This window comes from Gallus gallus, chromosome 1 (assembly GCF_016699485.2).
Source record: "Gallus gallus isolate bGalGal1 chromosome 1, bGalGal1.mat.broiler.GRCg7b, whole genome shotgun sequence".
Classification (NCBI taxonomy): domain Eukaryota; kingdom Metazoa; phylum Chordata; class Aves; order Galliformes; family Phasianidae; genus Gallus; species Gallus gallus.
Genome location: NC_052532.1, coordinates 152,889,259 through 152,903,305, shown reverse-complemented (window position 1 = coordinate 152,903,305; position 14,047 = coordinate 152,889,259). Strand labels below are relative to the sequence as shown.

General features: G+C 38.4%; 1 long non-coding RNA gene across 1 annotated transcript in view; it reads left to right on the top strand.

Moving 5' to 3' along the window:
- The window catches only part of LOC101750454, a 63,912-nt gene that overhangs the window by 16,440 nt on the left and 33,425 nt on the right, over positions 1–14,047 (top strand). Inside the window, exon 3 of the long non-coding RNA XR_005860942.1 lies at positions 13,257–13,648. This is a non-coding gene — a long non-coding RNA (uncharacterized LOC101750454). The remainder of the gene's footprint in view (positions 1–13,256; positions 13,649–14,047) is intronic.

Genomic DNA, 14,047 nt, shown 5'->3' with positions numbered 1-14,047 from the left:
GGACTGTAGGCTTGTAGAGCGTAGAAGTGTTTCATCTGGAAAAGCAGGAGAGTTGAAGACCCTCATGGCTCTGGTCTGTTTTCCTCTGAAAAGGGGATATAACTACAATTTCTGAGAATGAAAAGACAGTGAACATGTGGATTTTTCATTAATATGTCAGGGACAAACCTGTGGAAGAGATGTGCTCCCATGGGCTCAGGAGGTGGCATTTAACAGTGGTCTTTTTATGTATCTAGAGTTAGCAGAAACATCACAGAACCTCTAAGAGCTGAGGAAGAGACATCAGAGATAATCTATAAAACTAAGTTTAGAAAGGGGAAGCTGAGAAAAGGGTTGAGGCTAACATAAGCAAGGAAGGAATCTGTCACAGGCTGTCTGTCTGTGATTTAGCAAATCTCACACATCCAAAGTAAATTACAATGTATTTGGACTAAACCACATGCTGATATAATAATATAAGCCATGTATACTCAAAAGAACAAATGCTGATTGTATTTAAAATGGTAAAAAAGTAATGACTTGGGGATTTTATGACAAAACTTGGCTTAGAAATTAATCAAATAAATTGCAGTGAGAGGAACAGCCATGTTATGAACCTGATCAGAAAGCACAACGATGTTCCATGGTAAGATTAGACAGTAGCTCTGGGCTTCTCTGTCCTCATGTTTTGTTATATATGTAATCCATTACATTGTGTAGCAAATGTGAATGATTCCAAAGGACATTAGCCATGAAATGCTTTCTTCTTTTTAGTGGAGTCATCTCAAAGATGAATTTACACTTCTCCTACATTTGCAATGAACAAACTAGTTGTCTATGGCAATATAACAATTATCAGTATTATTTTTTCCTCTGTTTTTCAGGAGTAGTATGAGTTAAAATTTTAACAGTATTCTGAACATCTAAAAAACTGCTAGAATGGCTGTAGAAAGCTTGGAATGCTTTGGTTTCTCTTCTAGCTCTTTTCATTTATATCTTATGCTGAAGGCATGAGTTTGGTATCAAGCATCCTAAGAAGCTTATTGTTTCTCAGTCTGTGGTGCTCTTACAAGAGAAGAAGCAAACATATACTGTATATTCCTGCCTTGTTGTAAGCACACAGAAAAGTCACTGATATGAACCTTCCTCCCATCCCCCACATTTTTTTCCCTCTTTTAGGTTATGTGAGTAAACTACTGAAATTATTTAAAAAAAAATTATCCATACTTTCATTCAACAGATGGCTGTGTCTCTGCTCTTGCAATTATCTTCCTAAAGACATATGGAGAGGAGCACAGGCCAGACATTCACTGAATTGACTCACTTATTAATCATTCATTATCTTTTGTAAGAATGAGCGAATTTACCGGCTTCTGTCTGAACAAGAGTTTTCTGAGCAGATTCTACAAGTCAGCATTTTCTGAGGCTGAAAAGAGCCCAAAGATGAGAAAAGCGCTGTCTCCCTCCATTAATTCCCCCACAATCTGCTGCTTACTCTGAGTAGCCGGAGTAGCCAAGATGTGGCTTGTGTCTTGGCACACGCTTTGTGAATGCAGAACATTTTAACTTCTGTCATGGTAGAGGACTGTGTTCTAACAAGCTGGATGAAGCTTATGCTTCAGCTTGTCATGGTATGTTTATTTAAAGGCTTAACAGCTTGCCATGGTTTCACTTGATGTTATTGTTAATAGGAAGTGTTTTGTTTTGACTCTTTTTCCTTCCTGACTTGGGGTCCTTCTTGCAACACAGCCATCCCCAGACATCTCAATGCACTTTCCCTCACTCTTTCCACATGCTCTGCAGTCACATCCACACAGCCAGAGAGACAGCACAGTGTTCAGAACAGCTAAACTCAAGCTCTAGCTGTATATCTCAAAGCCAAAATAATTGCTTCCTGGCTTATAGTACAGACAGCATGATTTGAAATCTTCTGTTTGATAGAATTTTTCACCTATCAAAATATCCTTTAAGCCTCAGTACTACATAGACATACAGCATATATATATATGTATATATAAATTCCTTCTGAGACAAACTAATAACAAATGTTTGAGAAGTACTGCAGTGAAGTTTAATCTGTCTGTTTAATTGCAATAATGTGAATTATGATTATCACAAAATGAAAAATTTTACAGAAAATAGAAAAAAATGTATACATCAATAGGGGGGGGGAAGCAAAAAAAAACTTTAAATTTTACTAGAATTAAATTTTAAGATATAAGAACATGCCTGAATCTACTAAACTGAGTGCCACTGAGTGCCAAACTCCTCTTGACTGTCTTGGTTCTGGGTCAGGGCCTGCATGACTTAGTTTCCACCAAAGAAGGCCATTTTGTAGGTAGTTGATTGGTTTAACTAAATTCTGAAAACAAGTACAGTAGCTGCAGTGAGCTGATGAATATAGCTAAACTGCTGTTCTCTAAACAGTCAAATAGCTAAATATCACTTAAGTGGCTTGGCTTAAATTACCTTGGAACAAGTTACTGTGAAAGGGAAATGAAAGCATATAAATGAGTCTGAGACACTTGTATTCATTTGCAGAGAAGTGAGGGAAACAATTAAGATAAACCAGAAAATGGCTGACGTGTTGAGCCATATGGCCCTTTCCTGTTTCTAACACATCTTTTGTTTAACTTTTCCAAAGCAATTTTGTCACTATTATTACTGTGGTTGTTTCAGTTTTAAACATGTTTTCCTAGCATTCAATCTTTCCCACAGCTGCTCCTCTGCTAAAAAAAAAAAAAAAAGAAAAGGAAGAAAAAATAGAGAGAGAGAGAGAGAGAGAGAGAGAGAGAGAGAGAGAGAGAGAAAGAAAGAAAGAAAGAAAGAAAGAAAGAAAGAAAGAAAGAAAGAAAGAAAGAAAGAAAGAAAGAAAGGGAGAAAAAAGCAAGAGAAAAACCCTCCCAACCCAGTTAAAATTAAATGCTAGAAAAGTCTTGAAGATGTTAAAGATGCTCTGGCTCATGGTACCTTTAAAACTTTGCACTGTATGTTAGTTTCTTTTGCTGTCTGTTTTTTCCTTCTTCTTGTTTTGCCCAGCTGTTGGGCGCTTCTGTGTTCTGCCATAGCAGAACAGATGCAGAGTGCGGCTTGCATGGACTGCTCCCGTTGAATAAAAGCAGCCTTGGTCATTAATCCTGTCTTTAAGTTCTTCGGCTTTTTTTTTTTTTTTTTTTTTTTTTTAAACAAGTCTTTAAAAAAAATAAAATTCAGCCTTCAATCATGGTTCACAGAAAAAAAAAAAATGAAGAAAAAGTGTGAGATAGAGATCCAGCAGGCTGCTGCGAGCTCTGAAGCATAAAAAAGAGGATAAAAAGAAGCTTTTATTGTCAGGAAATGGCAAATACCTAGCTCAGTTTAACAATTCTGTCTGGCTGCTAGAAAGGGAAGTAATGCCTTTGGCAGTACATAAACTCTTGTTTTCTTGTCCTTTGTCTTCTGGTGTAAAACACTGCTGAAAAATTCACCTGTCCATTGCAAAGTTAAACTTCTGGCTTTAACACAGTTGCATGGGAACTTCGGTTTATTAATGAATACAACATAGCCTCTTTGATTTGAATGCTTTCAGAGTGCTGAAAAGATTCAAAAGGCATTGCTTCCTGCACCAGCGGCATGCCTTTATACATCTCAGTGGTTCACCCCTACCCAGCTGCTATATCTCATTAACAAGCGTTTGGTCATCGCAGCAAACTTCGCGGTGTTGACACTTGAAAGGCCCAGGCAGGCGCTGGCAGGCTATCAGCTATGGCAACAGGAAACTGCCCCGAGACAACACTGAGAAAACAGCAGCTGCAAAAGCCAAAAGCAAAAAGGGACGGAGAGAGAGCTAGGTGTTTCCAGGCTGTACTGTTTTCCATATGGACTGTTAGTGCAGAGGAGCCATGCCAAGGGAGGGGAGGAGAAGAAAAATGAAGGAAAATAAAGGTCTAATAAGGAGGTTGATAGAAGCTGGGTACACCCTAGAGCACTAAATACATTTCGTTACATTTTAATGGCTTCCTAAAGTCTATTTTCATGTAAATAAAAGCCTGCCTGTCTGAGGCGCTCACAAAAGCCAGGCCTGGGGCCTGTGTTAAGTCAGGCTTGCCAGCCATCCTGCCTAGAAGTGACTGAGGCATGGCTGCTCACCCTTCACAGTCCCTTCATGGCTTTCCCCTTCCCTGCAGCAGTACTGCCCCACAGACATGCAGATACTCAACTCCTGTGACTCCTTTCCCAAATAACTACAGTTTCAAAAAGGCATAGCTTCATAATTTTGTCTGGAAGAGCGAGGTGCAAGCACCTAAGCCAAAATGGTGCTTCACTATGTGAAGAAGATCAGCTGTGTTGCTGGCCTGCCCAATAAAGCCATCTCTGAAGCAGCCGGAGAGCTCAAGTGCACATCTCTTGAGTGGTAGCCCTCCAGCCGTAGCCAGGGTACATGGCAGGCAAGGACAGGCTGCTCCAAAGATATCTATCCAGTGTGGGGAAAAATGCCCTATATAAGGCATTTTTAATTTTAGCCTGGGGCAAGCGTCAGCCAGAGCATGCCTTTTACCAAACTTACAGAATACAAAACTATCAATACCAGAGATGGAGGGGAGGAGTGGGATGAATTCATCCCATAGAAGCCTTTGGGATAAACGCTTTTATCCCTGTAAATTGGGATGGATGAAGCTCATTGGTAATTGATTACAAAGTGAAGAAGCTATAAAGGAATGGTGAAATCTGAGCTCTGAAATGGAAATTCTCGATCTAGTGCATATATTATACTGATATTTTTTATATGTAAAGAAAAAGTAAATCTTGGATGCAGAATTTCCCCTATTACTCTCTATTTGCATTGGTATTTCCAAGGGCAGACTGTGAGCAGGCAACAGGGTAACTAAAACTGTAAAACTGTAGAGTATTCTTTCTGTAAACATCTGCGGCAAATCTTCAAATAACAACAGTCAAATTCATGTAACAATAATGTAAACAACAGTGATAGAAAGCAAACTGACATGGACTCAATTCTCACCACCATCTTAACATTTTCAATGGGCTGGAAAAGACCTCTCAAATATATATATATGTATTTTTAAATAAGAATCCATCACTATTTTTCCAGTGGTTCAGATGTTGCACTAACCATTGCCATGTTTCTTTCTCAGCTCCTTTAGGGGTTTTGCAGCTGTGAGAGGCCTTCAAGCGGATGTTTGGATAATCCAAGTTTGTATTTTACATTTACAGGTAGAAGTTGTATACACTATCACTATTACAGAAAATGGAAACTATTTGCTCAAGTCTCATGTGTGTCAAGCTCTGTGGTTTATACTAAATGTAGACTTTATAGCCTGTTATGTACACTGTGTGTTTCCTGTGCTAGGGATCCACAAGACAGAAAACCTGAAACCTGTGAAGTTCCCTTTTCTCAGACCTTGGTATAGCATCATCATCAGTGGTTTCCGTGACAGTGCAAGCTTCCAGCTCCGTAATATGTAGTTCAGCAATGGTGTGACTCAGGTGGTGATTCAGTAGGTGGCAAGCTTCCTTCTGTCAATATTGAATTTATGCCCTGCTATCAGAGTGCACAGCACTGTTTAAAGTACTGTCTTTCCAATGGGATACAAGAGTAACATGGGGACCGGTTACTATTGTTCAAGATCCCATGGCAGTTAATTTTTTGCATGGGTGGAAATATTAACTCTTGAGCATCAGCCAGGTTTCAGTTTGGAGAAGTACGTTCTGCTTAAGCTTTCCTTTCCTGTCCTTACGCTGGCTTGTAATCTTACTCTTCCTGATGGCTTCTTTCCACGACATGAGGCTGAGTGCTCCAGTGTGGGAGATGATTTCTCTGGATCCAGACAGCTGGGGATAGTGCTGGTATCCTGAGTTAAACAGTAAGAAAGCATTTCAGGACTGAAGTTAATCCTGATTATTAGAAGTGTTCACTCAACCTTAGTTCAGTCACCTAGAAATGTTTGAGTCCTGGACTCTCACATGATATCTGTTGGCAAAAGAGCATGCAAACAACAGGACAAGACAAATGCAGGCTTACCATGCAGCTCCTTATCACAGTACAGGCCACTTGCAAATGTCAGATAATCCTAAAAAAGTTACCATACTAATAAGAGCTGTGTGCTTCAAGAAACACTTAAAATCCAGTTTTCATGAGTTTCTTCTGGTTATGGAACTAGTAGAGATGACACTATCGTTCTGTATTTTTGGTAAAATACTAAAAGTTGATTCTGATATTCACAAAAGCCCTCCAAACTCAGATGTGTGCTAGTTAAGAAGTGATGCTCATGGCAGTGCTTATGAGCAGTGATTGAGCAGTGAATGAGCAGTGCTTATTCTGCAGCTGGCATTCCCCTGTAGCAGAGCAGTTTGCTTCCACACTTTCATGCCAAGTATATGTGGGTGTACTTGTCTCAGTGTATAAACTCTTTCTTTGGCTCATTTGTGCAGCTTCATAGATACTTTTTCTTCCCTGGTTGATGCTTTCATGTTTTGGTATGAGTTATCTCTCTACACATGGACACAACCTCTGCTGTCTTCTATTGCTTGAGAAAGAACTGCAGGACTCACTCTGTGACTTGCAAAACTATGTCTAGAATATATATAGATGATTCATTATTTACTTGTCATATGTGGCACCCATGTAAGTAGTTATCAGTCTGATGAAATAGCAAAGATATAATTTGGTTTTGGGGAGCACAAGAATATATGACAGAATGTCATAATTTTCTAGAAATCAGTCCCAGCAAATTCAGCACTCTGGCTCTCTCATTAGGCTGTACTATTTATAATTTATACACATGAAGACAACTGTATGACAAGGAAATGAGAATATCATCAAATAGTTGCTTTATCGTATAACTGTGATAAGCTATGGCTACATCCAAAAAAAGACACTGTAAAATAAAGCTTGTTTACAAAGTCACTTTTTCTGTAATGTGATGTCAAATGTCACTCATTCTATGAAAGATTATGTATCTCAGATAATATGACATATTGTGTGTGTTTTTAAGATTGAATCTGCTTCTTTAATATGTGGTGTAATGCAACTATTTATATTAGGGTGTCTTTCATAAAACTCATCAAGCCTGAAAAAGATACATCTAACCTTGCATGTCTTCTGTGAAAATAAAATAATTTTCCATTTTAAAACTGATCCCCAAAGGAATATTAAGGAGTTACTTTTCTTTTCTTTTCTTTTTTTCTTTTTTTTTTTTTTTTTTAGACTTCGAGTAGCCAGCAGGAAGTGAGAATTTGAATTTAAAAATCTATCACTTCAACCTTATCCAACTTTCAGAAACACTGACAGAGCAAAACAAAAGAATGTCTCCATCAAATAAAACTTATAATAATTTCTGGAATGATATTTCAGATGCAAGCTTTACTCCTAGGCAACTTTTTTGCCCCTCTTCCTAATGCTTACGCCAAAATGAAACTATAATACAAATGCTAACATTTCCCTAATTACAAGAAAACCACTGATTTATCTTTTTTTTTTTTTTAATGAAATACTCATCTCACAGGACAAATCTGTATTTTAAAGTACTTCATTTGAAGTAGTGACTTGGCCATATAGGTTGCATAGCAGTCTTTGGGGTTTCTTTGTGTGAGTATCTAAGGTTATTTCTGGTAAACAAAACAGCTAGGCACTGATCCACAAAGCACACAAACATTTACACAATTTCCAGTTCATGAAAAGTGCCATGAAAATTAATTATAGGCATATTTATTTGTGTTCTGCTTCAGGAAACACTGGCTGATTTGAAATTGAGAAAAGTGCCATAAAATGGATTTCTTCAGCTTGATCAGGTTCAGTGAAGATCGTAAAACACTGTAAAAGCTTAGATTCATTCAGTCTCGTGCCTTTGCAAGCATCCTGTGAATGTTTTGTATCATTGCTGTCAGATGTGATTTTCTCTGCCTCTGCAGATGTGCACAACAGATTTACTGCTACAAGTAATACACAGTAAATTCTTGACATAGAGGCATTTAGGGCCACTGCCAGATGTCTCATTTTAATAATACATTTGTATATCCTAGTGCTAGAGAGACAATTAAGCTGTGAACAATAAAGATAAAATCAGTGGAGGACAGGTATTACCACTTTATTGTTGTAGTCAATCTACAGTGCTCAATAAAATGAATGAATTCAGTTTTTGTTTTGTGTTGTTACAACAGGATTACTATCATCTAGGTCTCTTTCAACAAATAAGGGATAGAACATGTCTTTATTACAGCTGTCTGCATGGGAGGAAGGTTGTCTGCTGTTCCATTTCTTCTCTGACAGTTTGAAGGCAGAAATTATCTCTGTCTGCTCCGGGATGCATTAGGCAAACACAGTATCGTTTCCATCCTCAACAAATTAGTAATGTTGAGAGATCTGTTGGCTGGGCACTACCAGTTTGTTATCTGTGCAATTGCCTAGGAAACATTGCCTGACCTTGTGAAGGGCTTATCTGTCTGCTGCAGGTACAGGGAAAGAGTGTGGGGAGGTTTTAATGCTTACCCTCTTTCTATCTTTCACTCTGACAGAGTTCTTGAACTGGTTTTCTTTAACTGGTACAAATAGTAAGGCCTTCTTCCAGTAACAAGGAGGGTTCTAAATAAATGCCTCTACCTTAAACAGAAAGAAAGAGAGAAAAACAAAGTGAGTCTAAATTGTACCTATATTTAAAATTAGTGGGATCATTCAGATACACAACAAAACAGTAAGAAGTCCCCAGTGTTTACTGTAATATTGAGTTGAGACCTGACCTTTTCAGAAATTCATTGTTTGAATTGAATGTAAAATTCAGACATTGGTACTTATGTCCTGTGTTTGTCCCTAGAGTGCATTCGAAGACACACCAGGATTTTGTGCTTAGATGTTAATATAAAGAGGTGAATGGACTACAATAATCAGAATGGAGAATAAATAAAGAGCAAGTCTTCCCTGAAACCTCATTGGTTTACATAATGCTCCCGTCTGGCTTTAGGTAATCCACTCTTACCTAATCTAAAGAGGTCATATAATTTCTTCCAGTTAACTCCTACTCTGAAATCCGCAGTCTGCTTTTAAATAAAGGATATATTCCAGGAATATGTTCACTTTTGATTTAAAGGCTTTGGAAATGAAGGACATAGTACTTTCCTGGACAGTTTTTGCCAGTGGTTAATCACAGTGAAAAAAGACAAAGACAAAAATCTGTCTTGAAACTAATTGGCTTTCACTCTTAGCCTTCACTTTATCCAATGCCTAAATGAGCAGGCCTTGTTCTGGCCTGCAGGAGTCTGGAGATTGGTTAACTGGAGATTGGTTAAACGTAGTGGCAGGCAGTGAGCGCTCCAGATGGTTGTTTGCAGTTGTGGCAATTATCTGAAAATGCTAATAATAGAATGCAATTTCTGGATCACATAGGCCATGTTTCTGCTGAAAAAGTAAGCTGGGTGAGGAACCCCACAGTCCTGTACCCTAGCAACTCTGGGCTGCACAGTGGGATTGGAGAGATCTTTGCTGTACACTCACTTTGGGTAGAAAATGCATGCAGGTGTGAGGAATGAGCCCTCTCATCTTCCAGTAGGCCCACAATGCTAAGTGATGGGAAGCCAGGATGGTGGCCTGCATCTGACTTCACTTTAAACATGCTTCTTGTAATACAGAGGATATATGAAAGAGGTATAAAAACTTCATGCTTCAAAGATTTGTTTCTGAGGATGCTCTTTGGAGAATCTCTCTCTCTCTCTTTTTTTTTTTTTCAGAGCCATAGTAACATAATTTAGTATACATTATAGCTTCCTACTGCAGGGTCTCCCTAAATTCTGCTCTGAAGCAAGCATGCATGACTACAATCAATCTGGATCACATGCTTTAGTAAATTCAATTTACAAATGTCCCTCTTCAGACTACCCCTCCTTTGCTAGTAAAAATAAGACAGCATGTAGACAGACAGTTTTAAGAATTATCCCCTGGGCCCTGTTAAAGAAACCAATTCATAGATACTCATGTGTTAACCACATGTGTGTCACTTTGCCAGTAAGTACTTACAAGTTAATGGTGATGGGGTAACGAAAATACCTAAAATCACTGAAGGCCACTCAAAAGCATCAAACTTTTTTGAAAAATAATTAATCAGTTAACAAGCCACTAGGCTATCAATATGGTGTATCAGGGTAAGAGAAACTGTTAGCAGTCCTGCCAAGCTGTTTTTTAGCAATACTTAGCTTTATTCAGGCACATCCTCCTCCTCCGTCCATTTTTCCTTGCAGAGTGCCCTGATTTCAGCAGTTCAGAATGTGTCCCTAATGTAAATCAACCTGTTCTGTAGACATCTCCCTTCAGCTGAGTCTGGCAGATTCACAATGAAAAGGGAAAAGACAGTGGCAGTCAGTCCTCCAAAAGCACATTAGTTGAGAGCTAATAGCTGATTAGTAAAATCTTCCCATTTAAAGATATATTTTCCTTAATAAGAAAGCCAGTTTTCCTAGACCTGAAGTGAATGTCTAGTCTTCAAGATCAGATCCAGGGTACATTTGCATTGCAATTAACATGGGTTTTGCAGCTTGGGTAAGCATATGTGTGAATTAGCTTTTAATGTCAGAGATTGGGCAAGATTCAGTTGTGTCAAAAGCCAACCAAACAAAAAACCAAACCAAACCACCACCACCAACAAAATGAAACCCACATGAGAGCTCCCAGGCTGAATTGTGTGCTGTTATTAGGGAACAATCAAACTAATGAACCTTAGGTGAGGTTGTAGCAGAGCATGCAGTTGATCTCTGCAGTGATTTCAGTATTACTTTTGGACTGTAAGGCAAGTAGTATGATCTTCCTTGGTGTACTCCTTCCAAGAGTATGCCCACATTCTGCCTTTCTTTTCTTCTATAATACAAAAAGAGTGTCAGTGTGGTATGTGCAGCATGTGAGCTATGATTTTTGCAAGTCTTGAATTTTTCATCCAATTTTACTCTTAGGTTTTAAGTGATTTTTAGAGGTAAAAGACTTCACATGCAAACAATGTTCTTTTAAAACAACTATGACTTTGTGGTCTTGATCAAATTTTTTTTCTTTGCCTTTTTTTTTTTTCCCAATACTATACAATATACATTATAAATAAAACATTTTCTCTCTACTTCAATTTGTTAGAAATCTGTTATTGTTGGAGATTATTTTAATGTTCTCTGATGCATTTGACTAAATATAGCAAGAATAAATTGACTGCAATGTGTAATCTGAGTTTAGCAGGATACTTATGTGTATCTCTGGTATACATACATGTATAAAATAAAATGAGATAATACAACTCATGAACATATCCTTCACTTTCCCAGAACTATTACCAATGTCTTCCAGAAAACAATTTCCAAAGAGGGTGATTACCTTACAACATTATTATTGTTCCTAAGTCTTGTGATACATCTTTTTTGTTGCTATTTTTTCCCCAAAAGCTTTCACTGTCAGAGGAAGGAGATTAAGGAGGAACCTCAGCTTCCATTCAAAATCTTAATATTGGCTGCTGATAGTTTGCACAAATGTATCATCCTAATCTGTTAGAAATTTCTAGTAACATGAACCTAAATATGCACAATGCAGAAGCTTAAAAAGCATTTTGTCAATGATCAGGTAAACGTATGTCATTTTTTTCCAAGGTATTCTCTGACTGTGTGACCATACTGATAAACAAAAGGGAGACCATAGTTCCCTCAAGCACTGGGTTCTCTAGTTTCCATATTGCCTAAGCACAGTTTAATTACCTGGTTCTCTTCTGGAGTGCCTCAAATAGCTGTTGCTGCGTCAAAGCTAGGAAGTGGCTAGGGATAGTTTATTGGAGAGATCATTCTCAAAAGGCATAATGGACATGACTGTACCAGTCTGGACTCAGTCTAACCTAAACAATCCTTCAACAGCATCCCAATCCTCAAATATCACCTAGGCCTTCATGGTACCTGTAAGGAAGGCAATAAGTAAGATGCCTCCCCGGCAGCTGTGAAACATGGCCTATGCTGGTTTAGACAGTTGTAACTGGAACAAAACATGCAATGAATAATAGCATCTTATGGCCTCATGGTACTGAAGAAGACTCTGGGCCAACTACTAAATAGTGCAGACAGGATGAACCTGCTCTAGGTGTTGCTAAATCTGAGCCAGGCAGACTTGGAGTCAGTTTCAGTTTCCAAATTGTTCGCTAGACTTTAGAAAATGAAGCTTCTGTGTTTATAAAATTAGATTAATTAAAACATTATTTTTCATTATACCAATTTCCCTTAGCAGCTAAGGCAGATCTCCACTTACCAGACTGTTAATGGTTTGTGTGATAATCAGATATAAGTTGATTTTAACTGTTTGTTCTAAGTCCCTGGGGATTAGAATACCTTCATGTTTTAATGTCATTGTGGACCACTGAAAATCCCACTGATTTAGCAATGTGTGGTATGTTTGTTCAGTTAATCCTAACAGTCCAAGCTTGTTCCAATTAATTTTATACCCAGACAACTGCCTGAACTTTTCAATGTATTCTGACAATGTGTGTGTATATCTTCACAAATCACTTGAAAATAGAATAAATGTGTTGACTACCCACAACACAGTTCTTGTCTCTGCTATTGTTTTCTAAGGGACTTCATAGGTGTGTGACCACAGAGGTCACACCTGTGAAGTTTTTGCAAATTGTCAGACGAGCAGAAGGAGTAAGGGAGCATAAGAAGTAGTCCTACTTTTTCCTCCCCCCAAACTGTTCTAAATTATGATTATCTGTGACCCTGTGAGAAGGAAGGTTTGTTTGTTTGTTTGAGATTTGTTTTTAAATTTACACTTATTTTAAATATTGCCTTCTCCATTCCAGGAAACAATGCATGTGTCTAGAGTTTGAACAGAACTCCAGCTTTACTGGGCAAAAAAGTCTTTATGTTTATGGAACGTTTCTCTGTTCACTAAAAGATCTAGCAATGCTTGACCTGTCCTATGCAACAAATATTTATGACGGGGCTTAGCTTCAGCACATGAAGGATTCTTCCGGAATTGGTGGGATTGAGTCTATATTTAAAGCTATATATACTTATGTATATATACATATAACATCTGGCTGGTTTGAAAATCCAGCTTGCAACTGCACTGCTGTTAGGACAGTCCTAAGGACTATGCATGCATGGACTTAAAAAGGAAACATTTAACTACTGGCCTGTTTTTCCTCCAAGGCTAACTTAGAGCTAGAATTGAGGCTGGGAAATGTTTTAACATGGGTTGCCTTGATCTCTAATGCCAACAAAGGATGGACTGACCTACAACAACAACAGACATCTTCCCCTCTTTTCCTTATTTATAGGGCCATCTGGAATCTCTCTGAGTCCTATCAGATGAAATGCACCTGGAGGCCTTTCCTGGGCTAATGGCTTTCAGCAGGTTACTCAAGAAAAGACAAGGAACCTAAATGTTGTCTAAATAATGTCTTGCTGTCTGGTGAGGAAGAGTGAGTTGCCTGAAGAAAAAGGGTTTTGTTAACTGAGAGAAGGCTGGGAGGAACTGTTGGACTGGACACTACTACGTAATTATGAAAGAAAGAGCAGCATATTACAGTAATGCCATGACTTTGAGGAAGATGCTATGTCCAACAGTATCAGTTTCCAGGAATGGAGGTGATGATAGTGGCCTGCAGATATTTATCAACAAGTCATTCCCAGACCACCTGGAAAGGTCCACTGGAGGGCACTGGGAGAGGTAGGTGCACCTGAAGTATTATCTGCATTCAGACCTCCTTGAAAAATCATCGTTAAAACAGTAGTGTAATTGGGGAACTCATCACTCACACTCTGAGCTGAGCTGATGCCCGGTGACAATTTGTGCAAGCACTCTCTATAGCAAGGAAGGGGTTCTGAGTATCTCTCAGAAATTCAGACAACCTACAGACACTGAGTAAAGAAAAATATATCAATGACCAAAATGACTGGAAGTGAGAAATTAGCAGTGGTTGCCAATCCAAATTGTTCTTTCTAGATATCTCTCTCCTGCTTTTTCTACCCCTAGAGCAAGAAAATGAGACAGTGTTTTTTGTTGGCAGCTGCACAAAAAACAAAAGGCTGGGGAAAAGCTTACTGGAAGCCATCCTCTATGTCTTTC